Source organism: Pecten maximus, chromosome 3, assembly GCF_902652985.1.
Source record: "Pecten maximus chromosome 3, xPecMax1.1, whole genome shotgun sequence".
Classification (NCBI taxonomy): Eukaryota; Metazoa; Mollusca; class Bivalvia; order Pectinida; family Pectinidae; genus Pecten; species Pecten maximus.
The window spans coordinates 33446014-33460295 of record NC_047017.1 but is presented as its reverse complement, the minus strand read 5'-3'; positions in this window follow the sequence as shown (position 1 = coordinate 33460295).

The window sequence follows — 14282 nt, the reverse complement described above, 5'->3', positions numbered from 1 at the left end:
TTTTTTTTTTGTTGGTCATGCGATATGCGTTATCCTCATGTCCTGATGACGTGGTATATTTTGTCTGTATGATTGTCCTGTGTATATTTTGACTGTGTGATGGCCATGTGTATATTTTGTCTGTGTGATGGTTCTGTGTATATTTCGTCTGTGTGTTGGTGGTGTGTATATTTCGTCTGTGTGTTGGTGGTGTGTATATTTTGTCTGTGTGATGGTTCTGTGTATATTTTGTCTGTGTGTTGGTGGTGTGTATATTTTGTCTGTGTGATGGTGGTGTGTATATTTTGTCTCTGTGTTGGTCCTGTGTATATTTTTTGCCGGTATGATGGCCCTGTGTACATTTTGCCTTTATCCTGCAACTGCCACCGCATTGTCGGAATACACCCACCGTATATATTTTTGCTGTATACGGCAGTGACGGAAAACAGCTGTATTTTGGAATCTTAGCACGTGTGTCAGTTCGACTGACCTACTTCAAAGTGAAACTACGTTTAAAAGGCGAACATATTTCTGTCTTTTTTGACACCGTTTCACTTAAAAATGATTATTTTTGATGACTGTTGCAGGATAAATAGAATACATGGTCAGTGTCTTAAAATATAAGCTGTATTTTTGGCTCGGGACAGAAAGACAAAAGTGGCTCGCCACTTGTTGTCTTTCTTTACCCTCGCCAAAATACAGCTTATATTTTAAGACACTGACCATGTATTCTCTATGTATGATGGTCCTGTGTATATTTTGTCTGTGTGTTGGTGGTGTGTATATTTTGTCTGTGTGTTGGTGGTGTGTATATTTTGTCTGTGTGTTGGTGGTGTGTATATTTTGTCTGTGTGTTGGTGGTGTGTATATTTTGTCTGTGTGTATATTTTGTCTGTGTGTTGGTCCTGTGTATATTTTGCCTGTATGATGGTCCTGTGTATATTTTGTCCTAGTGTTGGTCCGGTGTACGTTTTGTCCTTGTGTTGGTCCTGTGTATATTTTGCCTGTGTGTTGGTCCTGTGTATAGTTTGCCTGTGTGTTGGGTGGTGTGTATATTTTGCCTGTATGTTGGTCCTGTGTATATTTTGTCTGTGTGTTGATCCTGTGTATATTTTGTCCTTGTGTTGATGCTGTGTATATTTTGTCTGTGTGTTGGTGCTGTTTATATTTTGTCTGTGTGCTGGGTGGTGTGTATATTTTGCCTGTGTGTTGGTCCTGTGTATATTTTGTCTGTGTGTTGATCCTGTGTATATTTTGTCCTTGTGTTGATGCTGTGTATATTTTGTCTGCGTGTTGGTGCTGTTTATATTTTGTCTGTGTGTTGGTGCTGTGTTTATTTTGTCTGTGTGTTGGGTGGTGTGTATATTTTGCCTGTGTGTTGGGTGGCGTGTATATTTTGCCTGTATGTTGGTCCTGTGTATATGTTGCCTGTGTGCTGGGTGGTGTGTATATTTTGCCTGTGTGTTGGGTGGTGTGTATATTTTGCCTGTGTGTTGGGTGGTGTGTATATTTTGCCTGTTTGTTGGGTGGTGTGTATATTTTGCCTGTTTGTTGGGTGGTGTGTATATTTTGCCTGCATGGTGGTCCTGTGTATATTTTGTCCGTGTGTTGGTCCTGTGTTTATTTTGTCTGTGTGTTGGTCCTGTGTATATTTTGTCTGTATGTTGGTCCTGTGTATATTTTGTCTGTGTGTTGGTCCTGTTTATATTTTGCCTGTGTGTTGGGTGGTGTGTATATTTTGTCTGTGTGTTGGGTGGTGTGTATATTTTGTCTGTGTGTTGGGTGGTGTGTATATTTTGTCTGTGTGTTGGGTGGTGTGTATATTTTGTCTGTGTGTTGGTCCTGTGTTTATTTTGTCTGTGTGTTGGTCCTGTGTGTTGGTGCTGTTTATATTTTGCCTGTGTGTTGGTCCTGTGTATATTTTGTCTGTGTGTTGGTCCTGTGTATATTTTGTCTGTGTGTTGGTGCTGTTTATATTTTGTCTGTGTGTTGGTGCTGTGTTTATTTTGTCTGTGTGTTGGTGCTGTTTATATTTTGCCTGTGTGTGGGTGGTGTGTATATTTTGCCTGTGTGTTGGGTGGTGTGTATATTTTGCCTGTGTGTTGGGTGGTGTGTATATTTTGCCTGTGTGTTGGGTGGTGTGTATATTTTGCCTGTGTGTTGGGTGGTGTGTATATTTTGCCTGTGTGTTGGGTGGTGTGTATATTTTGCCTGCATGGTGGTGTTGTGTATATTTTGTCCGTGTGTTGGTCCTGTGTTTATTTTGTCTGTGTGTTGGTCCTTTGTATATTTTGTCTGTGTGTTGGTCCTGTGTATATTTTGTCTGTGCGTTGGTCCTGTGTATATTTTGTCTGTGTGTTGGTCCTGTTTATATTTTGCCTGTGTGTTGGGTGGTGTGTATATTTTGTCTGTGTGTTGGTCCTGTGTATATTTTGTCTGTGTGTTGGTCCTGTGTATATTTTGTCTGTGTGTTGGTCCGGTGTTTATTTTGTCTGTGTGTTGGTGCTGTGTTTATTTTGTCTGTGTGTTGGTGCTGTTTATATTTTGTCTGTGTGTTGGTCCTGTGTATATTTTGTCTGTGTGTTGGTCCTGTGTATATTTTGTCTGTGTGTTGGTCCTGTGTATATTTTGTCTGTGTGTTGGTCCTGTGTATATTTTGCCTGTTTATATTTTGCCTGTGTGTTGGTGATGTGGTATAGGCTGCCGTCCTATTTTGACACCGAGGATATATTGTTTTCGTGTGTTGACGTGATGGTATATATTTTTTTCTTGTAGCACACAGTCAAATAACAGAATTGTAATGAATCATTTGTTGATGGGGGTATACAGTTCTGTTCTCTGTCACGTACACGTAAGAATATACTAACAAACTACCTACAGGTAGGGAAGAGGAAAGCTCTTCGAGTGTTTGATGGATAATTTAGTTAATGGTATTAATCTCACTGAGGAGTAAATGTCGTTATAATATACCGGTATTAAGTTTTTAGTTAGACCAAGATTCTTAATTGCGTGATATTTGTAACAATAAAGCATTGCCAATAGATATTCACACAATAAGGATAACCCACCTACCACGGTCATACTACCGTCTCTCCGATGGCTGCCAGTCATGTTCCTGACGGGCACATTTTATAGGGAGATTGTGGATTTGGTAGAGCATTTTCTTTCCTTCAGACAAAGAGAGAGTGAATTCTTGAGATTTTACAATGTTTGAATTGTATTTAAGAAGATACCTTACGTTGGAAAATAATTGTACAACGCCTTTGTCAGCAGCTCATTATAAGGATATCGGTCTGACTACCTACTTTCTTAGTTAATGGTATAATCTAATGCATGGCAATGAAACGTTAAAATATCTTTAAGAACACAAATAGTATGATCAGCGTGGGTTGACATATGATGACTGCTTCCATCTTTAGTCTTTGGCGGGATTTTAATTAGTACTTGTACTAGAATCGCAGTGTATCTCGTATTTGTATAAAATTTACAGACAGAAATTATGGTTTTATCAGTTTTAAGTTTAATATCGCTAATGACGCGCTGATCAACCAGGGAACACGCCACCTTTGACGTGTAAGTCTGGTTTCAGCGGGTGGCGACATGAAAATACTAGTTAAAGTTGTATAACCGGCATACATACTTAAATACCAAACAACATCAACAAATGTCGACAAAACAACAAAAACATAATTCAAACGCAAAATGTATTAATCGAGGGAAAACTAAAATAAAAAAAATACACGGAGACTCCTGAACTAGAACCAGGGGGATAAGACCAGGCGTTCCGAGAGAGTAAGTATTATCTGTTTCATCGATTCAAAATGGTCCGAGAACATCACCGAAGATCCGGTTACGGTCACGACCAAAATATACGTCCAAGCGTGGTAATTATTGGAAACCCCGGAAGATACATGTACTGTGGTATTTGCGAGAATCAAATTCAACCCAGGAAGTCACGGAGGTCAATCATTAAACAATGAAGATAGAGGGGGACGACATCCCATCTATAGTGAACAACCTGATAAGGTGCTTTGGAAAGCAGCTTGATGACTACATGGACGATGCCAACAATATCAAAAAGCTGTAGGCACAAGTATAAGAAGGACTAAAGAAGATGGATGAGACCGGTCTACCAGCGAACTTCAGTGCAGGTATCTATCAGCATGGGCTATTACTTCGACTCACACCGCCTCTCGCACTATTCGAGGTAACTACAATAACGTCAGAAGCTGTGGAGAGGATTAGCAGCAAGTCTCAGTGTACATGGCTAGGAGTATCTCAAAGGTTTACAAGTGGGGGCCTCTACAGCACATCAGCAAAACTACAGCTCCCAATTCCATCATAGATTTAGGAGTGTCAATGTAGCGAAGGCAACAAGGTGATGGCTGTGAGAGACTCCAATGATGAAAAGATTCGAAACCGTGGCATCGAAACAAGAACAGGACGAAGATGGTCTGTCAGAAGTACGGTGGTAAAGACAACACGCCGACTTAGAGACAGGGACATTGTGTGTAGGGCGGTATGGATCGGGAGCGGCATAGGGCGGTATGGATCGGGAGCGGCAAAGGTACAGCTATTGCGGACATCTGACAAGAAAGAGAAAGGAGGTCGAAGATGACATCATTAAAATAAAATTAGTGGAGATGTGGGCACATTGAGCATGGAACTGATGGGAAACTACAGATAGATAAATGACATGGAGGGTCTAATGTTATATATATATAGTGTATTGGATGTATACAAATTAAATATCGTATGATAATTTGAGGTGTACGATTTCTATAAGAACAGGTAAATGCTTTTGTGCATAGAAAATGTTCATGTTAACGAGATGCAAGAATGTAACGTCTTCTTTTGTAAGCTATCAGTTATCATATACTTTAAATATATCTATATATATAACGTAGTAAAAGAATTGACGAAGGAAGATAACTTTATGAATCGTGCCCTGACCGGGCCTCGAACTCACGATCTATGGCACCCAATCGCCTAGCCAGAAATACCCACAGCTTATGTATACGGCTTATACCGATTCTCCTGTCGTAGGTGTACTGGGATGAATGATTGAATTGTTTGGTTTGATATAAAGAATCATATGAGATCTTAATCCGAAGGTTTCCTATATTTGAAAATCCGGTATGGGCCGTTCTTTAACACTGAAAAAGTCGGAAAGGACGTACTGGATGTGTAAAGTACATTAATTATACACTGTAACTAAGTTAAGACAGATTTACTTTGTAAATCCCTAACTAAGTTAAATTGTTCAAGCCAAGTTTCATTTATCTTTTGGTACTTTGTATTTTGTATTGATTAATCAGTTATATATTTCACATGTTTAATTCCAGTAATTTTGTTTTCATCACATGAAAGTATATAATAAAACATTTGAAATCAATTATCGCTACTTTGAACATTTTCAATTTGATACATTGAAACAGTTTTAAGCTTATATAACTCAATTTTCAATTTATTTATTTCACTCAGGCGCACTTTATATTGTGCGTGACAAGAGGTCAATATGAAATATAATAATACAATGATATGATTAACAGTAAAGCACACATATTCATCTTCTTAACCCCTCATATAAATTAACGATAGACGCGACATTTCACTTTTCATAGCCAATATCAATACACTGTTCAAATTAAAACAATCATCCTAAAGTGATATACAGTTACTGTATTACATTTTACAATACTATTACGTTGGTATGATACACAACAATACATTCTCTCAGCTGGCACGTTTGCACCCGTCTTCCGATACAATCCTAAAATGATATTATTACAGTATTACACAGTATATCACTCGTGCTACATTATGCATGTATTATATATAGTATACCACACTATACAATGTAGTATAGTATACCACACTATACAATGTAGTATAGTATACCACACTATACAATGTAGTCTAGTATACCACACTATACAATGTAGTCTAGTATACCACACTATACAATGTAGTATAGTATACCACACTATACAATGTAGTATAGTATACCACACTATATAATGTAGTCTAGTATACCACACTATACAGTGTAGTCTAGTATACCACACTATACAATGTAGTATAGTATACCACACTATACAATGTAGTATAGTATACCACACTATACAATGTAGTCTAGTATACCACACTATACAATGTAGTATAGTATACCACACTATACAATGTAGTATAGTATACCACACTATAAAATGTAGTCTAGTATACCACACTATACAGTGTAGTCTAGTATACCACACTATACAATGTAGTATAGTATACCACACTATACAATGTAGTATAGTATACCACACTATACAATGTAGTCTAGTATACCACACTATACAATGTAGTCTAGTATACCACACTATACAATGTAGTCTAGTATACCACACTATACAATGTAGTCTAGTATACCACACTATACAATGTAGTCTAGTATACCACACTATACAATGTAGTCTAGTATACCACACTATACAATGTAGTCTAGTATACCACACTATACAATGTAGTCTAGTATACCACACTATACAATGTAGTCTAGTATACCACACTATACAATGTAGTCTAGTATACCACACTGTACAATGTAGTCTAGTATATCACAATATAGCGACTATCATACTCAACATACCATATACTATTACAATATTACAATCCCATCTTACAATGCGATCATACGATATTGTATCATAAAAGTACAGCTAACATACATACCTTCAATCAGGATATAACAATCAACCCATGATATACATATTTTTAAAAATGTCTTTCTAGTAGTTCTATCACAACGATTTTTCCCGTCGTTGTAATATTTTTGTAGAATATATATAAAATCCAAAGATGTTAAAATACGGTCCAAGATATAGTATTTATTACACTAAACTTTCTAGGAGTCGGCAGGCGATTTACGGAATATCCGAACTCTAGGTTCTAATTGATTTTTACAGCATAAAGTACATGGTATTTAACGTAAAGTTATAAAAGTGATTGACAGCCTTGACAGGTATCAGTTAATTATATATAATTGCTCAGCTGGTCATATGTCGGACAGGTGAGATATTCACGTTAATTGTCCTTTGTCCGAGGCTAAGGTGTCATACTGGCAGATCAGTTAGTTTGTTTGTTTGTTTGTTTGTTTGTTTGTTTGTGTTTTACGGCCCATCGACAACTAGGGTCATTTAGGGCCAAACAATATACTAACAAGTTTTATTTTTAAAGTTAAAATCAGATAAAATTTGTCATTTTTAAAAGCATCCGTATTGTATATTTAGATCATAATGATAAAAAAGTTGGTTAAAAATGGTAAAATATATACATGTACGAATAGATTATATGAAGTAATATGTACGAATAGATTATGTGAACTTTGTTATAAATAGAACGTCAAAGACAGCAACGTAAAAGACATCAAAGTCTATAAAATAGATCGATTTCTTTCAAGTAGCTAAATATTGTTTTCGAGTCCACGGAACTGAAAAGAGTTTCCACGTCCGGGACTCTAAAGTATTTATCACGAATGTGCTTGAAATCGGAACATTCTATTAAAAAATGCTCCACTGTGAATTGAGCATCACATGCATAACACATCGGTGGATCCTCTCAGTTAGTTAATCCGGTAACAATGAGTAAAAGGAATTAGATGTATTCATGTCAAAAGATAGAAACTTGTAGCCTCTGGTAGAGATATAATTAATAGCTTGCTTTTAAAGTACAAATTGTCACATTGTGTAATAAAATTACGAAAGTTTGTAAGTGGAAATACATAATAATAACTTCGTTGGAATGTCCAATTTATGAAATAAGATATTAAACAAATGTTCGAAAATAGCACTATTATCATAAATCCTTTATGATAAATCCTTCTGGCTTCGAAAATGAGACGTCCTCGTCGAAAAAAACTAAGTTCACTAGAAATACACGATATTTGAGTCCGCTCCGTTGTTGAAACGCTGTGCAGTATTCCAATAACCACTGCGACGTCCCCGATGTCCGTTTTGATTTGATTGCGCACGCTGTTTTGCGTTACAAGGTGCAGCGTTGTTCTGGCGATTCTTAGTCGAAATACTTTTGATTACCGTTGCTGATGGGACGCGATGTATTGTTACTGGAGCTGCAGTTGATGTAAATGTATTGTTTCTAAGTCGTGTTAATTCGCTTTTCAGTTGGAGAATTTCAGATGATAATTTTTCATTTTGTACTCGCAAAGTCTCGTAGCTTTCTCTTTCCTGATTTAAGTCGTGTTCCAGAATGTTGATACGTAAGTTCTTTGATGTTAATATGTGTTCCATCCGCTGTTTAAACTTGATAGTTTCATATTGAGTTTCAAATTTTTCACATTCCAGCTCGTTACACTTTTTAGAAAGAATTACCAGGTCTGATTGTAATTTCCGTTTTTGTGTCCTTGTCGCAATTAGGCTGATTTTGTTGTTGTCAGTTTTAATCACATTAATCATTTCTTCATTTTCTACCGTATTGAATGGGAATGTTGACATTACCTGTTTTCTTTCACGGAAATTTCTGAGTCGTGCAGAATCTCGTCGCCGTTTTGATGCAGATTTGGTCTTTTTCTGTGGTGTTGCCGGAAGCACAGACTCGCTGTCCGAAGATTTGTTCGGAACAGGAACAGGACGTAGGGACGATTGTGGACGCGGTTTGGTCCAAGGGGAAGATCCTGTAGTACTGACGGCTGCAGTATAGTGTCTGGTCCGACCGAAACACATCCTAGAAAAATGACCTATGTTTCCACACCGGAAACAGTAACATTCATTGCCAGGACAAAACATCGTATGATTTCGATTGAATTGGCCGCCGCATCTATAGCATGACGACATCCTGGTTAGTTACTGTTATAAAACGTTATTCTGGAGTTCCAAAATATGGCGAACACAGTTTTGGTTGGATTCCAGTCCGTGTGATTCTGGCGATTTTCTTGTTGTGGGGAATCTTGCTTAGCAGTGATGAGGTCCAGGGATCTTGTGCGTAACTTGACTTACACGTGGCAAGCTACTCCGAATTCTCACACCAATCTATCACTACGATTTTTCCCGTCGTTGTAATATTTTTGTAGAATATATATAAAATCCAAAGATGTTAAAATACGGTCCAAGATATAGTATTTATTACACTAAACTTTCTAGGAGTCGGCAGGCGATTTACGGAATATCCGAAAATCGACCCGTACAGTCCGAACTCTAGGTTCTAATTGATTTTTACAGCATAAAGTACATGGTATTTAACGTAAAGTTATAAAAGTGATTGACAGCCTTGACAGGTATCAGTTAATTATATATAATTGCTCAGCTGGTCATATGTCGGACAGGTGAGATATTCACGTTAATTGTCCTTTGTCCGAGGCTAAGATGTCATACTGGCAGATCAGTTAGTTAATCCGGTAACAATGAGTAAAAGGAATTAGATGTATTCATGTCAAAAGATAGAAACTTGTAGCCTCTGGTAGAGATATAATTAATAGCTTGCTTTTAAAGTACAAATTGTCACATTATGTAATAAAATTACGAAAGTTTGTAAGTGGAAATACATAATAATAACTTCGTTGGAATGTCCAATTTATGAAATAAGATATTAAACAAATGTTCGAAAATAGCACTATTATCATAAATCCTTTATGATAAATTATATGAACAGGGACAGATTTGATTATATTTTAATATTGCATACCGATATCAATCCTTTCATTTTGTGAACAGATAGGTTGGAGGTATAATAAATAGGTATATATTTTCTACGGATTTGACTTACGTAAGCATTTAAACATGTAAACTAGATAATGATATTCTCTTCCAACTCCATTTAAACATAGGGACAGATTCTGTCTTCACGTGGTGTTCTAGTCCATCGCCCAGTCTCTATGGGCAGAGACGTATTACTGGTTCTTAGTTTACATATAGTTACTCTATCTTTTGGTTTGAGCCTAATCAAGTATTTTTCAAACTGAAATTGATTTTAAAATATAATATATGTTTGCCCCTTAGAGGAATTTTCAATGTCGGTATACCATTGTTGTATAAATTGGTCATGCAAAATAGTTTTAAAACTTACTCGAGGGTACTTTTTATTCATAGTGCAAGTTTTTTACTGTAACCATACATAACTTAGTCCCGTGCAATTGAGTAGATTCTTGATGTAGGAAATCCATTTAAAATCAACAATATCGTTTTCATGTAAATTGAGCATAAGCTTGTAATTATTTTATAACAAAACATTAGCATCCTTTATTTAATTTCAATATTTAGAGGGTACCTGCCGGTTTCACCATAAATCATCATAATTGGTGCGTAGATCTACGTAGATTTAAATCTTTTTTTACAAAATTGTACATGTAATTTCTCAATCATATTGGTATTTTCAAATCCCCATATTTCAGAGGAGTACAAAAGGATTGGGGATATTAATACATCAAACATTTTTAATTGAAGGTCAATTGGTAAAATGATATTTCTAATTTTCTTATATAATGCATACAATGCACGGAAAGCCTTCTTTAGACCTTCAGCTGTTTCTGACATAACAACTGTGTCATCTGCATAGAGCAAGATAAACAGTTTAACAAATACACCCATGCACTGCCTCTTGAAATAAATTATCATATGATGGAGTTGGTCAACATTATTTTGCATGAAAAATTCTTCTAAATCGCTAAGATATACTGAAAACAAAAATGGGGAGAGATTGTCGCCTTGTTTTTTCCGACATGATATGTGAAAAAATCAGTCATTCCATTTCTAGTTTTTACCCAAGATTTAGTATTTGCATGTAAATTAATTATAACTTTAAATATCTTTCCTGTAATATTATTCTTTAGTAATTTCTTCCATAAACCTATATTCTTTTTGTATATGGGTTTTATCACGCCAATTGTCCATGCTTCTGGTACACAGCCAGAGTTCAGTATAATATTAAAAAGTTTCACATATATATGTAGTAGTATAGACTGTGTATTTTTTATATGCTCATTTATCATATTATCAATACCCGGCGCTTCATTATTACAAGGCTAACTATAGCCTGTCTAACTTCATTTTCAGTTACATCACTATTTAGTATAAAGTCAAACATATTTACGTTCATATCTGGAATAATGAATACATCATCATCCTCATCTTCATCGGGACTATTTAATTTCTTAAAATATTCATAAAACTGATCCAAGGATATATCAGCATCACTGTTATCATATAACACATATACATGTTCATGTATCTGGAGCTGTACTTGTCATACAACACTTGAATTATAATGGGGATTTTACTTCTTCTTGTAATTAAAGAAAATCAGTATATTGATTGTGAAGAAAAATGTATATAAAAATTAAATATTTTTTGATGATTCGCAAAAAAAAAACAAAAAAAAACTGTATTTAAAAAAAAAAAAAACATCCACAAGTAGATATTATATATGGGTGGTGTTAGATGCTAGTTACAGGTAGGTAAGGCAGAGGAGCCTGGCACAGCATGATATAAATGGACCCCTGGGGGGTAATTGGGGACTTGACAAAACTATAGCCAGGTGTTAAAACAGGCACACCTTAAAGTGTACCCTGAACGAAAAATTATATTTAAATATGTTATTGGTATTGGTTAATAAACAAGAATGCAGAAAACCGCATCAAAATCGGCCGACCCATTACCGAGTTATTGTGATTTTTCTCGAAAACACACCTGAAGCCCAAAGCCGAATACCTCGTTTTGGTGACCTCTGACCTGTGACGTCACAGGTTGAACACGATCGGAGCCGCCATATAGGAAATATATAGAAACAAACGTGAACACGTGCATGTAATTAATGCGAATAAGACAACAAAAAGGAAAGTGCTGAATAAACTCTCTGAGTTATATTTGTGAATTAGTTAATAACAAGTGCTACCGAAACCAGGGACATATAATTTTCTTTTTAAACGGTGCCATATATAACATGTAGCATCTCACTAATTTTCTCTCATAACGAGCCATATACAACATGTAACATCTTACTAATTTTCTATTATAACGGGCCAAATACAGCGTGTATCATCTTATTTATTTTCTATTATAACAGGTCGTATATAACAGGTATATTAAAATATCTTATTTGTATTTTTTATTTTAACGGTTCGCTGTAACATGTATGACATTTGAATAACGGGCCGTTTATAACGACTTACATCATATAGCCTTTATTATGGGGGCATGACATGTTTGTTACATACAAATGTACCAGTATTGATTTCGGTTATAATACTTCTAGTAATACAAGTTTAAAATGCAATTCATTGAAGATGTGAAAAAAATGCTAATCATTTTGATTTTTTTATTAGCCAAAACAGAAATTATACCGTTATTTGTGATTTTTGGGTAATTGTCCGCAATTGATAAAACGTGTCCATGAAAGATCAGTAACTCCCAAACAAGATTCAAAGAGTAAATTTTCAACATCATGGGTATATATATGAATGAGGTAATTTAGGTTAATTATTCTATAGACAAACCTTTGAGATATGATTTTTTTCGTTTGTATGGAAAACGAAACTCACTGAATTCCAAAAATAATGTGTTTGATTTCAACAACTTGAAAATGTATTCCCTATAGTATAAACGCAATTCTTAATAAAATTCAAGCTCAATTTATGTACAACCTGTAAAAGCATGTCTTCGGAACTCCTTTGAAGTGCACAGAAACCAAACGCGTGAACTCACAAGCAATTATCGGCGTGTGCCGATTAGAACACCAGAAATCACGGACACCTGTGGTGCAGTGGCAGGTGTGACGAGCTTGTGGACCGTAATTTCACACCTGGTAATTGTTTAGCGGTATACTAACCAATTCAAACTTGAGAATTCGTAATTCTCCGAACATGTTTATACATCTTTAAAAGTCCTTTTTGAATTGAAGATATGACTTGCGACACGTATGGAAAGCAAAACCACAAGGATCTCGATCACTTCATAATAATGACACAATTACAAAAATAATAGCAAACAAATACATAAAATTTGGAGAATAAAAAATCATACACGAAAATCATTACGAGTTTATAAGTTTTAGTATTAATTATGATTAGTCACGATGAAATAAATTGTTTGTGTTTTATCATAAAAAAGGAGCTAAAATGGTGGTTTTAATAAGTACCTATGCTTTATACATGTACAGAACGTATCAATTATATTATAATTGTTGCGAATCATTTTTATATAATTTCACTGACAACGTTCGTATATAAATTATATCTTTCTCAAGCATTTAATCATCCTTAATCCCTGAGACCATGGCATGTAAAATAAGGGATAAAATCTGTATATGTAGAAGTTTGTTGTAGACTTTAACACTTATATTCATACGGGAGAGAGATTTAGTATACTGTAGATCATGATGATTATAATATATTACTTTCTAAATTAAGTGTCCTTCATGACTAAAGCGGGTTTTGTATAGAATATAACGCATGAATTTACTGTACGTGTGTTCGTCTTTTCTCACAAACCAGATCATCCAGAACTGTTGTATTGTTGGTATGTTTATTTGAATATTAATTTGCGAATGAAATGGCACATTATTTTAGTTAAAAATGTTGATGCTGCACATGTGTTCCTTTCTTTGGTAACGAGTAAGAAATGGTAAACACATAACTAATATACATTTATTGGTGATTGACCGATTATTTCACCAGTCTGTGTTAACCAAGCGGTCATTTTCAGAGTAAATTTCACTCTGTTATTTTTTTTTTTTTAAACTCAAACTTATATTGTTGGATTCCGACTTCTCGTCGGCAATATTCGCCAAATTCAACAACCTCAAATCTCATGTCCAGATCGTATTCAAACATATTTGTGATGATACTGTTCACAATGTCCTCTATGCTACTGGCTACCATACCAGTCACTCTGTTCAACCTGTGACGTCATAGACTGAAGAGTTCCAAATCAGCGTGACTGACCGATACGCTGATTAGGAGTCGACCGACAGGTGCAAATCGCGTACTTGGATGTGCGATATCTCGGCACTCGGCCAACCGATTTTGATGCGGTTTGCGACATTCTTCTTTGGTGGTTACAAAGAATAACATATTTGATTATCGTTTTTCGTTCAGGGTACATTTTAAGACTGATCCTCATCTGATACATATACATTTGTATATAGGTACATTCTTCTTTGGTGGTTACAAAGAATAACATATTTGATTATCGTTTTTCGTTCAGGGTACATTTTAAGACTGATCCTCATCTGATACATATACATTTGTATATAGGTAAGGTGTTATGGAGGTCCATAAGGTGGTGGTGAGGTGGGGTTTGGGCCCTGGGACC